We start from the raw sequence: 20,593 nt of genomic DNA, 5'->3' as shown, positions 1-20,593 counted from the left end.
AGAACCAGGTCAGCAGAGTTGCTGTAGAGCCAGAGAACCAGATCAGCAGAGCCACTGTAGAGCCAGAAAACCAGATCAGCAAAGCTGCTTTAGAGCCTGAGAACCAGGTCAGCAGAGCTGCTCTAGAGCCAAAGAACTAGGTCAACAGAGCTGCTGTAGAGTCAGAGAACCAGGTCAGCAGTGCCTTTCTAGAGCCAGAGAACCAGGTCAGCAGAGCTGCTTTACAGCCAGAGAACCAGGTCAACAGAGCTGCTGTAAAGCCATAGAACCAGCTCAGCACCAGGTTACCAGAGCTGCTGTAGAGCCAGAGAACCAGATCAGCAGAGCTGGTGAAGAGCCAGAGAACCAGGTCAGCAGAGCTGCTCTAGAGACTGAGAACCAGGTCAGTAGAGCTGTTGTAGAGCCAGAGAACCAGGTCAGCAGAGCCATAGTAGAGCCAGAGAAACAGGTCAGCAGAGCCGTTGTAGAGCCAGAGAACCAGGTCAGCAGAGCTGCTGTAGAGCCAGAGAACCAGGTCAATAAAGCTGTTGTAGAGCCAGAGAACCAGGTCAGCAGAGCTGCGCTAGAGCCAAATAACTAGGTCAGCAGAGCTGCTTTAGAGCCAGAGAACCAGGTCAGCAGAGCTGCTGTAGAGCCAGAGAACCAGATCAGCAAAGCTGCTTTAGAGCCTGAGAACCAGGTCAAAAGAGCTGCTCTAGAGCCAGAGAGACTCAGGTCAGCAGAGCTGCTCCAGAGACTGAGAACCAGGTCAGCAGAGCCACTGTAGAGCCAGAGAAGCAGGTAAGCAGAGCTGCTGTACAGCCAGAGAACCAGGTCAGCAGAGCTGCTTTAGAGCCACAGGACCAGGTCAGCTGAGCCGCTGTAGAGCCAGAGAACCAGGTCAGCAGAGCTGCTTTAGAGCCAGATAACTAGGTCAGCAGAGCTGCTCTAGAGACTGAGACCCAGGTCAGCAGAGCCCTTGTAGAGCCAGAGGACCAGGTCAGCAGAGCTGCTGTAGAGCCAGAGAACCAGGTCAGCAGAGCTGCTGTAGAGCCTGAGAACCAGATCAACAGAGCTGCTGTAGAGCCAGAGAACCAGATCAACAGAGCTGCTCTAGAGCCGAAGCCCTAAACTACGTCCAACGAAGTTGTGCTTTGGACCACTTGTTGTCCAAGTCCTGAGCAGGTATAGTACCGAAGATCCGCAGCCTACCTCGTCCCGAGTGACCGTGGGCTGTTGGTGAACTTTTCCTGCACAGGCGTCTTTGCAGTTGCTTGCCCATTGGCTAGTGACTCTCCAGAAGACTTCCACATCACCTTCAAGGGCTCTTCTGGTTCCTCTGGGCCTGCCCTCACTTACTCTCACTGGGTAAGTCCATCAGACCTTGCTGGTCTGCTCCATCGACAATCTTCCATCCACACAAGACTTGCAGTTGCCAAGACTTGTTGGCTTCAAACCGAGTGCCGACACCGTCAACAGCTGCAGACGTCATGGGACCCTCGGACTCCAGCTGCTGGTCTTCATCGATCCCTCCTGGTTCTCGTGAGAGAAGAGACAAAATGACATCAGCAACCTGAAGAGATGCGACAGCTGTGGTCATCCATCTTGCTGGCCACCGGTCACTGGCAAGTGACTTTGAACTCTGTCCCCTCAATTTCTAGGTCTTCTGCAACTCCAATCCATCTTCGGATTCCAGCGGACACTTCTCTCGACGACACAAGCAGCAAGTCTTCAGCGATCTCCATTGAAAACAGCATCGCGACCCGACACCAAAGGACACGTATGCACCCGGCTTCCCTGGGTGAGGTAACTCTTGCATTACGGTGCCCAAGTGTGAATTGGCTCTCGAAGTACTTACCCTGTAAGTTGTTTGCTTGTTGTCCACTCCGAAGTGCCCTAGAACTGTAAAATACAAACCGCGACATTTGCCATTGAAACGCATTGAAAACCCGCGTTTGTGTTTAGACACTGCACGCGTCTCCTGTGGGCTGATTACTTACCTGCTAACACTGCAGAAGTGAAGCCCCAGCGATTCCCAAGGCTCTAGGCCTCTTACTTTTGCAAGTCGAGTTTGTTAAACCACTATTTTAGTATATGTTCTGGTACGCCCCTAGGCCTACAGCCATATTTGTGCTTAATTTATTGAGAACTGTTGATCTTTTGAATGTTTACCTGGCTCTAATCTCATAAAGAGATTAGTAGAGTATATTTAGAAATAAATACATATATATTTCATATATATACCTGTGTGGTGTCTTTACATTTGGTAATTCAAGAGATTCTAAGGTAAAACAAGCTGCTTTACATTCCTCAGAGACTTAGCCTGAAGGCTGCTCTCCACAGCTACCACTAGGATAGCTTTCTTTAAAAGGTTGTCTTTAAACCTATCTACCAAGAGTCGAATTGGACTGGTGCAAGGTGGCCACTATAACTAGTGACCAGCATATGCCAGGCCAACTTCTCACATTGGTGGGCAGCGTGTGGGATTCCAGCTTGCCATTGTTTTACCAGAAAATCTCTATTTGAATTACTAACTGAAAACCACTTAAGGTACTCAAGGTACATATAAAGTCAAGCTAGTATCAATAAGTTCTACTGAACTTAGAGCTGTTTGTGAAGGGACAAGCACACCCTTGCTACAGCTCAAGCTAGGTCCAGTAGGCCTCAACTAGTGTAGGTAGTACAACACTGCACAACACTAGTATGTCTCACCATGGTGGAGCCAGTGGGTCCACCCCATCTCAGTACAAAGATATAGCCTACACTGAACTGAAGGCCTTATGCTTTGAAAGAAATCTGAGGGTGGGCAGGAGTCCCTCATCACAACACCTGATAGATCTGTTAGTAGCAGATGACCTGAGACAAGCTCTAGGAGCTAGTGGGTCTGCATCAGGGGGTAGGTAACACATAGTCTATGGGTCTGATGATGACAATCAAGATGACCTGGACTCTGTGGGTGAAGGGCCAGACCCAAAAGGGTCTGAAGAGAATAGAGGAAATCTCCCTAAGAGAGCTGACAGAGTGGGAGACAGGCCTAGGTCCCTCTCAAGGGACTCTGACAGGTCATATCACTCTGGAAGAGAATCTATTCCACAGAGGAACTCCAACTTTCCCAGGGAGACCTCCTCTGAAAGAAGGTTCAAGATGCTCCAGTATGAGGAAGCTAGGCTTGCCCTCAGAACCAAGCAATTGGCCTTAGATAGGGAAGCCTTCGAGCTCCAAAGAGCTTCAAAGAAGGAGGGGTTAGATGCCCCTGGTGGCAGCAACAGTGTCCCTAGAGGCAGAGATTACATGCCAGATCATAGGAACCTGTCCAAGGTTGTTCCTCCCTACCAGAGTGGGGATGATATCCACAAATGGATAACTGCTATGGAGAGGGCCTGTAAAGTTCAACAGGTTCCCCAGAAACAGTGGGCAGCAATCTTGTGGCTCTCCTTTTCAGACAAAGGGAGAGACAAGCTCCCCACTGTTAGAGAAGAGGATGCTAAGGATTATGAAGCCCTGAAGAGTGCTTTGATAGATGGGGTTGGCTTAACCACTGAACAGTACAGGTTGAAGTTCAGAGACACCCAGAAAGCACAGACTCGGGATTGGACTGACTTTGTTGATTGTGCAACCAAGGCTCTAGAAGGTTGGCTGGTGGGTAGTAGAGTAACTGATTTTAAGGGATTGTATAATCTTATAATGAGAGAACAGATCCTTAATAACTGCCAGAACCAGTTGTTGCATCAGTACCTGGTGGACTCTGATCTGACGTCTCCCCAAGAATTGGGAAAGAAGGCAGACAAATGGGTCAGAACCAGGGTGAGGCAGAAAAACCAGAACCAAGGTGGTGACACTAAGAAGCAAGATCCTAAAGGCTCAGATAAGGGTGGGGATAAATCTAAAGATCAGAAGTCTTCACAAGGGCCCCAAAAATCTGCATCTGGTGGGGAGTCACAATCTGCAAAGGGAAAAGGCCAAAAGAAGCCCTGGTGCAAATTCTGTAAACAGAAAGGGCACTGGACTTCTGACTGTACAAAGTCCAAAGACCAGACCACCACCACTCCAGCCCCTAAGGCAACTGTTCCCCCTAGTGCAGCAAGTGGTGGAGGTAATACTCAGAATAAGGGTGTAGTAGGGTTGACCCTGGGTTCTGATGTGGACTCTGGCCTAGTCAGAGTACCAACACAGGCAATGCTGGTTTGTGAGGGAGACCTTGATATGTCCTTCCTAGTGAGCCCCAGTAATCTGGGCAAATACAAACAGCAGCCTATCATAAATGGCAAACAGGCTTTGGCATTTAGGGACACAGGTGCTAGTGTCACCAAGGTGGCAGAGGACCTAGTGGACCCTACACAGATCATCCTGGGTGAAATGTACCAGGTAACCAACGCAAGCAACACCAGGACCAACCATAGCCTGGCTGTTGTGAATTTCTCCTGGGGAGGGGTAACTGGCCTCAAAAAGGTAATAGTCAGTGCAGACCTCCCTGTCGAATGTTTGTTGGGCAATGATCTAGAGACTTCAGCCTGGTCTGAAGTAGAATTATGGACTCATGCTGAGATGTTGGGCATACCTGCAGAGGTGTTTGCTGTGACCAGGTGTTAGACCTGGCACCTTGGCGTGAGTTTCCCTTCCACTTTTTGATGGTGTGCCTCGATTGTTTTGCTGGTGTTGTCCGCTCAGGGCACTGCGCCACGGCTAATCCGTGCCGCAGTGCAAGTGCTCCCTAGGTAAAGTGTACCTGTAATTGATGTTCATGATTGGTTTATTGGATTCACTGTCAGTCCCCAGTAAAGTGCACCAGGGGTGCCAGGGCTTGTGAATGCCAATGCTGCTGGTGGGCTTGCAGCGCTGGTTGCGCCACCCACAGAAAGCGGCCTTGTAAAATGTGTCTAGGGTCTGCCACCGCAGACCCTGTGTGCGGTCTGGGACCGTCGCGCTGACTACGCAAGTGCCCCCACTTGCCAGTCCCTAAACCTTCCCTTACCTACATATTAGCCACCCCTCTGGTAGGCCCAAGGGCAGGGTGCGTTGTAGGCATAAGGTAGGACATGCCCTGATGTGTGTGGCATGTCTTAGTAGTGAATTACAGCCATTTTCGTTTTTCACTATTGAAGGCTACCTGCTCTCCATAGGCCAGAATGGGCTGCTGGAGTCACTACACGCTGTGACCCCAGTGGACTCGGAGAGCATGGTAGAATGTCAAGTTTAGGATGCCTGAACTCAGAATAATAAAATACTTCTTGTAGTCAAGTTTATTTTAATATCCTGGGTTTGTAAATACTATTTTTAGAAAGTTAGTATTTACTGACCTGACCATTTCAGTCCGCCTCTGCTGTGTGTGTGTGTTCTGCCTAGCAACAGTAAGGAGCAGGGTTGGGGAATCCCCAGAGACAGGTTGGCTGCCAGGTGGTGGGTAGAGAGGTGACACCAGGATGGGTGGGAGGAGTACACCTTGACTCTTGAATAGACCTGTGCTCTGCCACCACAAAGCCGGCGCCGCCCCCTGTGGAGCGGCTGATGTCTCTGCCCTGCTGCTGAAAGGAAAGAGCAGAGTCACCATAACAAAGTGCTCCAGAACTGGACTGAGCCAGGCCCAGGCCCCCTGGCGCTAAAGAACAAAAGAATCATGGTATAAAAGTAGGAGCCTGGCTCCTAAGAAATCAGAATCCTGTTTTACCACAAAGAACCTCTGCCCGACTAGAAGGAGAAGAAGACGCTGGAGGAGCTGGCCTGCTGCTTGCCTTGCTGAGAAAGGAGAGGAAGAGACTACTGAAAAGACTTTGCTACTTTGTGCTTTAAACATTCTCCAAGGGCTTGATCTGAGCTTGCCCCCTGAACTGAACCCCAGGACCAGTGGGTTCTCTGTGCTTTTGCTCGTCCTCCGATTCGAGCCGTGTGTGCATCCCGCTGGAAAGAGACTGCGCCCCTCATCGCCCCTCCTAGGGCCGTGACACTCAGGAGCTTGCCTGCCTCATCCCCGTGAGAGCCTCGCTCCGTCCGGAGCCGCTCTCTGTCCCCGGGCTAGGTTGCCTGCACCCCTGTCACCGCCTGCCACTGGAGCGCACTGAACGCGCTATCACCCCTCCCGCCGGAAACCGTCCGACGACTGTGATCTACGCCGGGTCATCCAGCTGCATTGACCGTGCCCTGTGACCCCGCTTCGCTATCCTCGGACATCTCAGGCCGCGCCGCCCCCGCTGTGGAGACCCCCCTGCACCGCCGTGCTGAGGGTCGCTGGCCGCGCCTGCCTACCTGCCCACACCCGCTGATCGAGGACCCAAGAACACTTCCCAAGCTGAGAGTCGCACCGACCTGTGCCGACTCTCCCCGTCACGAAAGAAGTTCCAGTATCGGGCTCGGGGCCCGCAACGCCTTATTTCCCCGTTCGCCGGAGCCGATCTCTGTAAGTACTGGAACCACAAGTAACATTTGCAAGAGACTACAAAGTATCCATTTGAAACTACGAACAAAGAACATTTGCCTGCTTTACAACCTGGTGGCATAGCCAAAACGTTATTGGTCTTGTGATAAGTCTGCTGAGATCTATATACCTATTTTTACATAAAGAAGCGTATTTTTCTACATATCCAAGTCTGGTGTCCGTTTCTGGGGGGATTGATGTATTTACTGTGTGTACGATTGTAAGTGCTTAACCAACAACGCCTGAGGAATCGCCTTGGCTGCTCACGCCACGCACCTAGAGGGTGAGCAAGGGTCATTCACGAGGGGTTATCCTGCGCCCTGACATAGAGGAGAGGGTTCCTGCTTGACACAAGGACAACCTTGCGCCAACCAGAGACCCCCAAGTCTAACATTGTTGGCAGCGGCTGGGATTTCGGATTTGCATTTATAATTGGCATACAGTGAATTATTAATCACCAGATAGAGAGAGCAGACCAAGTAACGCAGCCGCAGGTTTTCATTTTTGAACTTTGTTGAGACATCTGCCATTGTTGCAACCATGCCTGGCTCACTCTCCGCTGGAAGAGCACTCTCTGTGATTTCTGGAATGGATGAGGTGGATTGGGAGGGACTGGAAGGCTACACGATAGAGCAATTGAAAGGCTACAGTGTAAAATTCAGAGTTCCCCATGCTGGATTCAAGAGAAGGGTCCAGTACACCAAGGCGTTGAGAGCCTGGAAGGAGTCAAGAGATCCACAGAATGCGGGGGACATCGTTCTACCCGACAACCTGGGGGAGCCCAGCAGAGTCCGGTCGCCAGAGGAGCTGGCAGACAGGGCAGCAGACAGGGCGCATGCAATGGAGATGGCAAAGTTGGCAGGACAAATGGAAATGGAAAAGCAGAAGTTGGCCCTGGAGGCACAACAACGCCAAATGGATCATGATATAAGATTGAAGGAGTTGGAGCTGAAGGCGAAAAGTTTGGACACCGCTCCTTCTGGTGGCAGCACTCCACCGGTGCAGGTAGAGTCCAAGGTGTACATCCCCAAAGATGTAGTAAAGGAGTATTTTAGAAAGGATGACATAGGGCAGTGGTTTAGAGCCTATGAGGTGGCCATGTCTTCACACCGGGTCCCTGAGAAAGGCTGGGGAGCGGGGTTGTGGGGAAGGTTCCTTGCTGAAGGGCGTGACACACTGTTAGATTTACCCTTAGATCTCCAAGCCTCATACCCCCATATGAAGGAAGCTTTAATGACCAGGTATGGGTTAACTCCTGAGCTATATAGACAGAGGTTCAGGGAGACTAAGAAGATCCCTGAGAGTACGTATGTGGAGTATGTAACTTTTTTCTGCAGAGCACTGGATGGTTGGGTGAAGGGTAGCAAGGTGAATGATTATCAAGGGTTGCTTGATTTAATTGCATGGGAGCACTTGTCCAGTCAATGTTTTCCTGAGCTACGCCAGCACCTGATTGATAGCAAGCTGTCCAACCCGAGGAAGCTTGCTGAAGAGGCGGACCGCTGGCTCAGCACCAGGGTCCACAAGGGTCAAGTGGGAGACTCCGCCAAGGGTGGGCAGGGTCCCCAGCAGAAGAGTGGGGGGGACAGGGGTAAACAGAAAGGGTTCCAAAAAGGCCCCCAAAGTAATCCCCAAGGGAACCAGCAGAAGGGTTCTCAGCCTCCCCCACCCCCGCAGCAGAACGGGGCCCCGACAGGTAGACCTGTTCCAAAGGGGCCCTTCAATTGTTACAGGTGTGGTGACCCGGGTCACATTGCCTCTGATCCTAAGTGTCGCCTGTTTGGTAAGACCGCACCCACTGGTGCTCCACCCCGGCAAGTAGCTAATATTAACTTTGGGGAGGAGGTAGCAGTCCAGGGGGGTGGGGGTCCCGGGCAGATGACCCTAGTCTCGCTAGGAGACAGTGAGATGGTCCCTGAAACCTACTTACCCTCTAACACTAAGAAATATGGGCAAGTAGTGACCATCAATGGAAAGAAGGTTGAGGCTCTTAGAGATACAGGAGCCAGCGTGACCTCGGTGAGGCAACACCTGGTGTCTCAAGAGCAGATTGTACCCAATGCCTACTGTAGGGTTGTCAATGCTGACAACATAGAGAGTCGTTGTCCAATGGCTCAAGTTCCCTTTGAGTGGGGGGAGGTCTCTGGTACTCTACAAGTCGCTGTGAGAACTGACATGCCTGTAGACTGTCTGCTAGGGAACGACCTGGAGAGCTCCCCTTGGGAAAAGGTGGAGAAGACCACGCATCTGAGGATGGTGGGTCTACCCGACTGGGCGTGCGTGACCACCCGGTCCATGGCAGCCAGTAGGGGTGTTGAGAGGGTCCTGGAGCCTGAGGGAGAGGTCCAGGAACCGGCCTTAGGGAGAAGGCGCAGGAGGCGCGGGAAACCGGCCCCCGAAGTTCCCACGGCCCAGGAGGAAGCAGACCCTGAGGGGGATGCTCTGGAGCCTACCGGGGAACAGATTGCTGAACTGGGAGACCTGCCTGAGCTGACCCATTGGCAGCAAGAAGGAGGTCCCTCCAGGGAGGAATTCTGCAGGGAGCAGAAAGAATGCCCTTCTCTCGTGGGTATGCGGCAGCAGGCTGCAGACCAGGCCAATGGTGTTCAGGCCAAAACACACTACGTGTACTGGGAGAGTGACCTCCTGTATTCCGAGCCTAAGGCTGCTGAACCTGGGTCAGCCCGTGTGCTGGTGGTACCCCAGAAGTTCAGAACCTTCCTACTGGGGCTGGCTCATGATGTGCCTTTAGCAGGACATTTGGGGATGGACAAGACCTATGACAGGCTTGTCACCCACTTTTACTGGCCCCAAATGCACAAGAATTCAGATTCCTACTGCAGAACCTGTCAGACTTGCCAGGCAAGTGGTAAGAGCGGAGGGAAGCACAAGGCTCCTCTGCAGCCCTTCCCCGTGGTCGGTACGCCATTCCAGCGAGTGGGTATTGATATTGTGGGGCCTCTGGACCCCAAGACAGCCCTGGGCAACAGGTTCATCCTGGTCTTGGTGGACCATGCCACCCGGTACCCTGAAGCCATCCCTCTGAGGACAGTGACGGCCCCCGTGGTGGGACGAGCACTGATGGGAATTTTCTCCCGAGTGGGATTCCCTCTAGAGGTGGTGAGCGACAGGGGGACCAATTTCATATCCACATATGTGAAATCCCTGTGGAAGGAGTGTGGGGTAACTTACAAGTTCACCACTCCTTACCACCCCCAAGGAAATGGGTTGGTTGAGAGATTCAACCGAACCCTAAAAGGCATGATCATGGGCCTGGACGGTCCAATGAGGCGTAAGTGGGACGTCCTCTTGCCATGCCTGCTCTTCGCTTACCGAGAGGTGCCACAGAAGTCTCTAGGGTTCAGCCCCTTTGAGCTTCTGTATGGTCACCCGGTAAGAGGACCTCTGAGTTTGGTAAAAGAAGGCTGGGAGCAATTTCCCAGGAAACCTCCCCAGAATGTATACAGTTACATGCTGGCCTTCCGAAACCAGACTCGGCGTTTCAGGCAACTTGCTGGGGCAAACCTGGAAGCCAGCCAGGAGGAGATGAAGCGGTGGTACGACCAGAATGCCACTCTGGTAGAGCTTCAACCTGGACAAAAGGTGTGGGTTTTGGCCCCAGTGGAGCCTTGTGCACTTCAGGATAAGTGGACAGGTCCATTTGAGGTTGTGGAGCGCAAAAGTCCTATCACCTACTTGGTGGACATGCAGTCTCCCAGGAACCCTTTGAGGGTCCTACATGTTAACCGCCTTAAGCCCCACTTGGAGAGGACCGAAGTGGGCATGCTGCTGGCCACTGATGATGGAATGGAAGAGGAGGCCGAGCCTCTTCCTGACCTCTTAGTAGCCTCTGAGAAAGATGGGTCAGTGGATGGAGTTAACCTCTCACCCACCCTGACGCCCGAACAACAGGAAGATTGCCGCCACTTGCTAGGGCAGTTTCCAGATAGGTTCTCCCTGGTTCCTGGTGTCACAGATTGGTGCGTCCATGATGTGGACACAGGAGACAGCTTACCTGTGAAGCACAAGGCTTACAGGGTAACTGACAGGGTCAGAGCTTGCATTAAGGAGGAGGTCTCCAAAATGCTTGCGCTAGGGGTGGTTGAGTCCTCCAGCAGTCCTTGGTCCAGCCCCGTGGTCTTGGTCCCCAAAGCTGCTGCGCCGGGAGCCACACCTGAACTCCGGTTCTGTGTGGACTACAGAGGACTCAATTCAGTAACGAAGACTGACGCGCACCCCATCCCCAGAGCTGATGAGCTCATAGATCGGCTAGGGGCTGCCCGGTTCCTCAGCACGTTTGATTTAACGTCTGGGTACTGGCAGATCGCCTTGACCGATGGGGCCAAAGAGAGGTCAGCATTCTCTACACCAGATGGGCACTTCCAGTTCCGAGTCATGCCATTTAGAATGAAGAATGCCCCTGCCACCTTTCAGAGGTTGGTCAACCAGGTACTGGTTGGGCTGGATGCGTTCAGTGCCGCCTATCTGGATGACATCGCAGTGTTCAGTGCCACCTGGCCCGAACACCTGCGCCACCTCTGGGAAGTGTTGATGGCTCTGCGCCGAGCAGGCCTCACGATCAAGGCAAGCAAGTGCCAGATCGGTCAGGGTTCCGTGGTGTACTTGGGACACCAAGTGGGGAGTGGCAAGGTGGCACCCTTGCAACCCAAAATTGAGACCATCCTGGCTTGGGAACCCCCCAAGACGCAGACCGCAGTGAGGGCCTTCCTGGGGCTCACTGGGTACTACAGGAGGTTTGTCAAGGGCTATGGAACGATCGTTGCCCCCTTGACAGAGCTGACTTCCAAGAAGCAGCCCCGGAACGTGATCTGGACTGACACCTGTCAGAAAGCTTTCGACACCCTGAAGACTGCCATGTGCACGGCGCCCGTGCTTTTGGCCCCTGACTTCTCCAAGGAATTCCTAGTGCAGACAGACGCTTCAGAGCATGGTGTAGGGGCTGTTCTCTCACAGATGACTGAGGAGGGCTGGGACCAACCCGTAGCCTTCATCAGTAGGAGGTTACTTCCACGGGAAAGTAGGTGGAGTGCAATTGAGCGAGAAGCATTTGCTGTGGTCTGGGCGCTGAAGAAGCTAAGACCCTACTTGTTTGGGTCTCACTTCCGGGTTCAGACGGACCACAGGCCCCTCAGATGGTTGATGCAAATGAGGGGTGAGAACCCGAAGCTGTTGAGGTGGTGCATCTCCCTACAGGGTATGGACTTTACGGTGGAACACCGTCCTGGTACAGATCACCCCAACGCTGACGGTCTGTCCAGGTATTTCCGCCTTAGTGATGAGGAACCCCCTGGGCAAGGGTAGTTCTCCCCACATTTCAGCTGGAGGGGACACGTGTTAGACCTGGCACCTTGGCGTGAGTTTCCCTTCCACTTTTTGATGGTGTGCCTCGATTGTTTTGCTGGTGTTGTCCGCTCAGGGCACTGCGCCACGGCTAATCCGTGCCGCAGTGCAAGTGCTCCCTAGGTGAAGTGTACCTGTAATTGATGTTCATGATTGGTTTATTGGATTCACTGTCAGTCCCCAGTAAAGTGCACCAGGGGTGCCAGGGCTTGTGAATGCCAATGCTGCTGGTGGGCTTGCAGCGCTGGTTGCGCCACCCACAGAAAGCGGCCTTGTAAAATGTGTCTAGGGTCTGCCACCGCAGACCCTGTGCGCGGTCTGGGACCGTCGCGCTGACTACGCAAGTGCCCCCACTTGCCAGTCCCTAAACCTTCCCTTACCTACATATTAGCCACCCCTCTGGTAGGCCCAAGGGCAGGGTGCATTGTAGGCATAAGGTAGGACATGCCCTGATGTGTGTGGCATGTCTTAGTAGTGAATTACAGCCATTTTCGTTTTTCACTATTGAAGGCTACCTGCTCTCCATAGGCCAGAATGGGCTGCTGGAGTCACTACACGCTGTGACCCCAGTGGACTCGGAGAGCATGGTAGAATGTCAAGTTTAGGATGCCTGAACTCAGAATAATAAAATACTTCTTGTAGTCAAGTTTATTTTAATATCCTGGGTTTGTAAATACTATTTTTAGAAAGTTAGTATTTACTGACCTGACCATTTCAGTCCGCCTCTGCTGTGTGTGTGTGTTCTGCCTAGCAACAGTAAGGAGCAGGGTTGGGGAATCCCCAGAGACAGGTTGGCTGCCAGGTGGTGGGTAGAGAGGTGACACCAGGATGGGTGGGAGGAGTACACCTTGACTCTTGAATAGACCTGTGCTCTGCCACCACAAAGCCGGCACCGCCCCCTGTGGAGCGGCTGATGTCTCTGCCCTGCTGCTGAAAGGAAAGAGCAGAGTCACCATAACAAAGTGCTCCAGAACTGGACTGAGCCAGGCCCAGGCCCCCTGGCGCTAAAGAACAAAAGAATCATGGTATAAAAGTAGGAGCCTGGCTCCTAAGAAATCAGAATCCTGTTTTACCACAAAGAACCTCTGCCCGACTAGAAGGAGAAGAAGACGCTGGAGGAGCTGGCCTGCTGCTTGCCTTGCTGAGAAAGGAGAGGAAGAGACTACTGAAAAGACTTTGCTACTTTGTGCTTTAAACATTCTCCAAGGGCTTGATCTGAGCTTGCTCCCTGAACTGAACCCCAGGACCAGTGGGTTCTCTGTGCTTTTGCTCGTCCTCCGATTCGAGCCGTGTGTGCATCCCGCTGGAAAGAGACTGCGCCCCTCATCGCCCCTCCTAGGGCCGTGACACTCAGGAGCTTGCCTGCCTCAACCCCGTGAGAGCCTCGCTCCGTCCGGAGCCGCTCTCTGTCCCCGGGCTAGGTTGCCTGCACCCCTGTCACCGCCTGCCACTGGAGCGCACTGAACGCGCTATCACCCCTCCCGCCGGAAACCGTCTGACGACTGTGATCTACGCCGGGTCATCCAGCTGCACCGACCGTGCCCTGTGACCCCGCTTCGCTATCCCCGGACATCTCAGGCCGTGCCGCCCCCGCTGTGGAGACCCCCCTGCACCGCCGTGCTGAGGGTCGCTGGCCACGCCTGCCTACCTGCCCACACCCGCTGATCGAGGACCCAAGAACACTTCCCAAGCTGAGAGTCGCACCGACCTGTGCCGACTCTCCCCGTCACGAAAGAAGTTCCAGTATCGGGCTCGGGGCCCGCAACGCCTTATTTCCCCGTTCGCCGGAGCCGATCTCTGTAAGTACTGGAACCACAAGTAACATTTGCAAGAGACTACAAAGTATCCATTTGAAACTACGAACAAAGAACATTTGCCTGCTTTACAACCTGGTGGCATAGCCAAAACGTTATTGGTCTTGTGATAAGTCTGCTGAGATCTATATACCTATTTTTACATAAAGAAGCGTATTTTTCTACATATCCAAGTCTGGTGTCCGTTTCTGGGGGATTGATGTATTTACTGTGTGTACGATTGTAAGTGCTTAACCAACAACGCCTGAGGAATCGCCTTGGCTGCTCACGCCACGCACCTAGAGGGTGAGCAAGGGTCATTCACGAGGGGTTATCCTGCGCCCTGACATAGAGGAGAGGGTTCCTGCTTGACACAAGGACAACCTTGCGCCAACCAGAGACCCCCAAGTCTAACACCAGGTCACAAGCCAAAATGCATAAAGCTGAACCAGCTCTGGATCCTGAAACTATGGACCAGGTGCTACCCAAGAGGAGGAGCAGTAGGGTTAAGGCTGGGCCTTCCCCTCTGTCTCAGATCTCAGATTCCCCTCCTGAGGGAGGAGAAGCAGAGCCTGTAGAAGGAACTGCCCCAGAGGAACTTGAGCCTGGTCAGGTTGAGTTCTTAGGGGCAGGGGGGCCTTCCAGGGAAGATCTGAGCAAAGAGCAACAGTGCTGCTCCACTCTTGAACCCTTCAGACAGCTGGCTGCTGCTGAGGCTGCTGGGAGTGGTAGTGGGTCCCATAAGGTTTATTGGGATGAGGAGCTCCTATATTCTGAGGCTAGAGATCCTACCCCTGGAGCCACCAGGAGGCTGGTAATTCCTCAGAAGTTTAGGGGGTTCCTCTTGACCCTAACACATGATATCCCATTGGCAGGTCACTTGGGCCAAAACAAGACCTGGGACAGGCTTGTACCCCATTTTCATTGGCCACACATGTCTGAAGACACAAAGGAGTTTTGTCGCTCCTGTGTCACTTGTCAAGCCAGTGGCAAGACAGGTGGCACCACAAAGGCCTCCCTGATACCACTACCTGTGGTGGGGGTTCCCTTTGAAAGGGTAGGGATTGACATTGTTGGTCCCCTTGACCCACCAACAGCATCTGGGCACAGATTTATACTGGTGGAAGTGGATCATGCCACCAGGTATCCAGAAGCTATACCCCTAAGGACTACCACAGCTCCTGTGGTAGCAAGAGCCCTCATTGGAGTTTTCTCCAGGGTGGGTTTCCCAAAGGAGGTCATCTCTGACAACTTTATGTCAGGATATCTAACTGCAATGTGGAAGGAGTGTGGTGTAAACTACAAATTCACTATTCCCTATCACCCACAATGCAATGGGTTAGTTGAGAGATTCAACAAAACCCTAAAGGGAATGATTAAAGGACTCCCAGAGAAGCTTAGGCGAAAATGGGACCTTTTACTTCCCTGCCTTCTGTTTGCATACAGGGAGGTTCCTCAGAAGGGGGTTGGCTACAGCCCTTTTGAACTTCTGTTTGGGCACCCTGTTAGAGGACCATTATGTCTGGTGAAAGAGGGATGGGAGTTGCCTCTCAAACCTCCAAAACAAGATGTAGTGGACTATGTACTTGGTCTCCGCTCCAGGATGGCTGAGTACATGAAGAAGGCCAGTAAAAACCTTGAGGCAAGCCAAGAACTCCAGAAAGCTTGGCATGACCAAAAGGCTGTCTTGACTGTTTACCAGCCAGGCCAGAAAGTGTGGGTGTTGGAGCCTGTGGCCCCAGCAGCTCTCCAGGACAAATGGAGTGGCCCCCATACAATTGTTGAAAAGAAGGGAGAGGTCACCTACTTGGTAGATCTTGGCACTCCCAGGAGCCCCCTTAGGGTGCTCCATGTCAACAGACTTAAAGCATATGTGGACAGGGCTGACATGAGCTTGCTCATGGCAACTGATGAGGACCAGGAGGAGGAGAGTAACCCTCTCCCTGACCTGCTCTCACAGAACCCTGACGATGGGACAGTTGATGGTGTTGTTTTGGCAAGCAGCCTCACTGAACATCAACAAACTGAATGTAGACAAGTGCTACAGCAGTTTAGACATATGTTTAGCCTGACCCAAGTCAGACTTCCTGGTGCACCCATGAGGTGGACACTGGAGACAGTCTGCCTGTAAAGAGTAAAATCTACAGGCAACCTGACCATGTCAGGGACTGTATCAGGACTGAAGTCCAGAAAATGTTGGAGCTAGGTGTTATTGAGCCCTCAGATAGCCCTTGGGCTAGCCCAGTAGTACTTGTCCCAAAACCTCACACCCAGGGCGGTAAGAAAGAGATGAGGTTTTGTGTTGACTACAGGGGCCTCAATGCAGTCACCAGGACTGATGCCTACCCAATACCAAGGGCAGATGAACTAATAGACATTTTGGCCTCAGCCAAGTATCTCAGTACATTTGACCTTACAGCAGGCTATTGGCAAATCAAGTTAGCTGATGATGCCAAGGCTAAAACAGCATTTTCGACCCCTGGTGGGCACTATCACTTTGTGGTAATGCTGCTGTAGAGCCAGAGAACCAGGTCAGCAGCGCCACTCTAGAGCCAGGGAACCAGGTCAGCAGAGCTGCCTTACAGCCAGAGAACCAGGTCAACAGAGCTGCTGTAGAGCCAGTGAACCAGCTCAGCACCAGGTTACCAGAGCTGCTGTAGAGCCAGAGAACCAGATCAGCAGAGCTGCTGAAGAGCCAGAGAACCAGATCAGCAGAGCTGCTTTAGAGCCAGAGAACCAGGTCAGCAGAGCTGCTCTAGAGACTGAGAACCAGGTCAGTAGAGCTGTTGTAGAGCCAGAGAACCAGGTCAGCAGAGCCATTGTAGAGCCAGAGAAACAGGTCAGCAGAGCCGTTGTAGAGCCAGAGAACCAGGTCATCAGAGCTGCTATATGTAGGAGAGTAGGATCTGCACTTGTGTTGCCTCCACTTTTTTTCTGATGTAGACACTGGTTTCTGGCTATAGTCTGGCTGGGTCCCTGCTAATCAGGGCCCCAGTCTAACTGATCTCTCTAAACAACTTGGTGTGCATATTAGATGCACTAGTGATTGGATACTGTGGTACCTTATGAGCCCCTAGTATATGGTACCTTAGGTACCTAGGGCATTGGTACTTCACAGGCCTACCAGGGGCTGCAGCATGTATTATGCCACCCCTGGGAAGCACTCACAATCTGACACCACAGGCCTGCTACTGCAGCCTGTGTAAGGTAGTGTTAGCACTCCTCACTGAGGTATAGGTTCCTATATCTCACCATACACACACATATAAACCTATTAGTCACCCCTATGGTAGGCCCTATCAATCCCAAGGGCAGGGTGCATGGTTTACTATGTGAGGGGGTGCTTCTGCCTGAGCAGGACCCCTCTGCAGCTGGCAGAGTCTATTCTCTGCTGCTGTTTGTGGATGCGGTTAAACCATATACTCTTAAGTGCATTATAACCTTGCGGTAAATGCTAACTTTGGAATGACTGCATCAAAACATGTCGTGTTTGGTGTCAAACAACTTGGAATCCTACCCCCCCCACACCAGTAACTGGTGTGGGAGTAGGATCCCACCCTTCTAGAGGGGACGACATGTACACACTGTACTACACAGTAGAAATCATCTAGAGCCCTGGCATCACAAAATGGATGCCACCAGCACAGACACCGGGCTGCCCTCCTGCTGCTGACCGAAACTCGCAGTGGAGGGAGCTCAACAAAGGGTTTCCTGTCACAGGGAGGTGTCACCACCTCCCAGACAGGATTTAGTGTATTGGAGCTGGGTGGGTGCACTCTTAGAGTGCTTTGAAGTCCTGCACTGGGGGAGCAGTAGGCTTCTCTGTGCATATGCCAGCTCAAACCGGTTCAGGGGCTACCTGCCCCTGCTCTGGCATGAAACTGGACACAGGGAAGTGGGTGTAACCACCCACTACCCTGACCCTCCTAGAGGAGTGGTCATAGAGCTAGTCCCTCCCATCTTTTCACTATAAGATACCACACATTGCCAATGCAATTTAGATTACACCTGGACGACGCTCTACAAAGAAGAATCCTGGCCCTTCAACTTTCTACTATCTCTAGAAGACCGAAGGATCTCCCTTGGAGTCAAGGAGTGACTCCCCTGCTTGGCAGGCACAAAAACTACTGAACTATGGTTGCAAACTTTACAGCTCCCGCTGGAGCCCGAAGTCCCTGCGTTCCCTGAAGCAGATTTCCTGACCTCTCGATAGCCATTTTGAGTCCCCAGCGAAGCTGTGGCATCTGGACCCCACGAGTGACGAGGAACAGCAATGCCAGGGAACCGTGCACTGATTTCGAGTGCAAGCCCTAAACTACGTCCAACGAAGTTGTGCTTTGGACCACTTGTTGTCCAAGTCCTGAGCAGGTATAGTACCGAAGATCAGCAGCCTACCTCGTCCCGAGTGACCGTGGGCTGTTGGTGAACTTTTCCTGCAAAGGCGTCTTTGCAGTTGCTTGCCCATTGGCTAGTGACTCTCCAGAAGACTTCCACATCACCTTCAAGGGCTCTTCTGGTTCCTCTGGGCCTGCCCTCACTTACTCTCACGGGGTAAGTCCATCAGACCTTGCTGGTCTGCTCCATCGACAATCTTCCATCCACACAAGACTTGCAGTTGCCAAGACTTGTTGGCTTCAAACCGAGTGCCGACACCGTCAACAGCTGCAGACGTCATGGGACCCTCGGACTCCAGCTGCTGGTCTTCATCGATCCCTCCTGGTTCTCGTGAGAGAAGAGACAAAATGACATCAGCAACCTGAAGAGATGCGACAGCTGTGGTCATCCATCTTGCTGGCCACCGGTCACTGGCAAGTGACTTTGAACTCTGTCCCCTCAATTTCTAGGTCTTCTGCAACTCCAATCCATCTTCGGATTCCAGCGGACACTTCTCTCGACGACACAAGCAGCAAGTCTTCAGCGATCTCCATTGAAAACAGCATCGCGACCCGACACCAAAGGACACGTATGCACCCGGCTTCCCTGGGTGAGGTAACTCTTGCATTACGGTGCCCAAGTGTGAATTGGCTCTCGAAGTACTTACCCTGTAAGTTGTTTGCTTGTTGTCCACTCCGAAGTGCCCTAGAACTGTAAAATACAAACCGCGACATTTGCCATTGAAACGCATTGAAAACCCGCGTTTGTGTTTAGACACTGCACGCGTCTCCTGTGGGCTGATTACTTACCTGCTAACACTGCAGAAGTGAAGCCCCAGCGATTCCCAAGGCTCTAGGCCTCTTACTTTTGCAAGTCGAGTTTGTTAAACCACTATTTTAGTATATGTTCTGGTACGCCCCTAGGCCTACAGCCATATTTGTGCTTAATTTATTGAGAACTGTTGATCTTTTGAATGTTTACCTGGCTCTAATCTCATAAAGAGATTAGTAGAGTATATTTAGAAATAAATACATATATATTTCATATATATACCTGTGTGGTGTCTTTACATTTGGTAATTCAAGAGATTCTAAGGTAAAACAAGCTGCTTTACATTCCTCAGAGACTTAGCCTGAAGGCTGCTCTCCACAGCTACCACTAGGATAGCTTTCTTTAAAAGGTTGTCTTTAAACCTATCTACCAAGAGTCGAATTGGACTGGTGCAAGGTGGCCACTATAACTAGTGACCAGCATATGCCAGGCCAACTTCTCACATTGGTGGGCAGCGTGTGGGATTCCAGCTTGCCATTGTTTTACCAGAAAATCTCTATTTGAATTACTAACTGAAAACCACTTAAGGTACTCAAGGTACATATAAAGTCAAGCTAGTATCAATAAGTTCTACTGAACTTAGAGCTGTTTGTGAAGGGACAAGCACACCCTTGCTACAGCTCAAGCTAGGTCCAGTAGGCCTCAACTAGTGTAGGTAGTACAACACTGCACAACACTAGTATGTCTCACCATGGTGGAGCCAGTGGGTCCACCCCATCTCAGTACAAAGATATAGCCTACACTGAACTGAAGGCCTTATGCTTTGAAAGAAATCTGAGGGTGGGCAGGAGTCCCTCATCACAACACCTGATAGATCTGTTAGTAGCAGATGACCTGAGACAAGCTCTAGGAGCTAGTGGGTCTGCATCAGGGGGTAGGTAACACATAGTCTATGGGTCTGATGATGACAATCAAGATGACCTGGACTCTGTGGGTGAAGGGCCAGACCCAAAAGGGTCTGAAGAGAATAGAGGAAATCTCCCTAAGAGAGCTGACAGAGTGGGAGACAGGCCTAGGTCCCTCTCAAGGGACTCTGACAGGTCATATCACTCTGGAAGAGAATCTATTCCACAGAGGAACTCCAACTTTCCCAGGGAGACCTCCTCTGAAAGAAGGTTCAAGATGCTCCAGTATGAGGAAGCTAGGCTTGCCCTCAGAACCAAGCAATTGGCCTTAGATAGGGAAGCCTTCGAGCTCCAAAGAGCTTCAAAGAAGGAGGGGTTAGATGCCCCTGGTGGCAGCAACAGTGTCCCTAGAGGCAGAGATTACATGCCAGATCATAGGAACCTGTCCAAGGTTGTTCCTCCCTACCAGAGTGGGGATGATATCCACAAATGGATAACTGCTATGGAGAGGGCCTGTAAAGTTCAACAGGTTCCCCAGAAACAGTGGGCAGCAATCTTGTGGCTCTCCTTTTCAGACAAAGGGAGAGACAAGCTCCCCACTGTTAGAGAAGAGGATGCTAAGGATTATGAAGCCCTGAAGAGTGCTTTGATAGATGGGGTTGGCTTAACCACTGAACAGTACAGGTTGAAGTTCAGAGACACCCAGAAAGCACAGACTCGGGATTGGACTGACTTTGTTGATTGTGCAACCAAGGCTCTAGAAGGTTGGCTGGTGGGTAGTAGAGTAACTGATTTTAAGGGATTGTATAATCTTATAATGAGAGAACAGATCCTTAATAACTGCCAGAACCAGTTGTTGCATCAGTACCTGGTGGACTCTGATCTGACGTCTCCCCAAGAATTGGGAAAGAAGGCAGACAAATGGGTCAGAACCAGGGTGAGGCAGAAAAACCAGAACCAAGGTGGTGACACTAAGAAGCAAGATCCTAAAGGCTCAGATA

This window comes from Triturus cristatus, chromosome 1_1, assembly GCF_964204655.1.
Source record: "Triturus cristatus chromosome 1_1, aTriCri1.1, whole genome shotgun sequence".
Taxonomy (NCBI): Eukaryota; Metazoa; Chordata; class Amphibia; order Caudata; family Salamandridae; genus Triturus; species Triturus cristatus.
Note: the sequence above shows the minus strand (reverse complement) of the source record.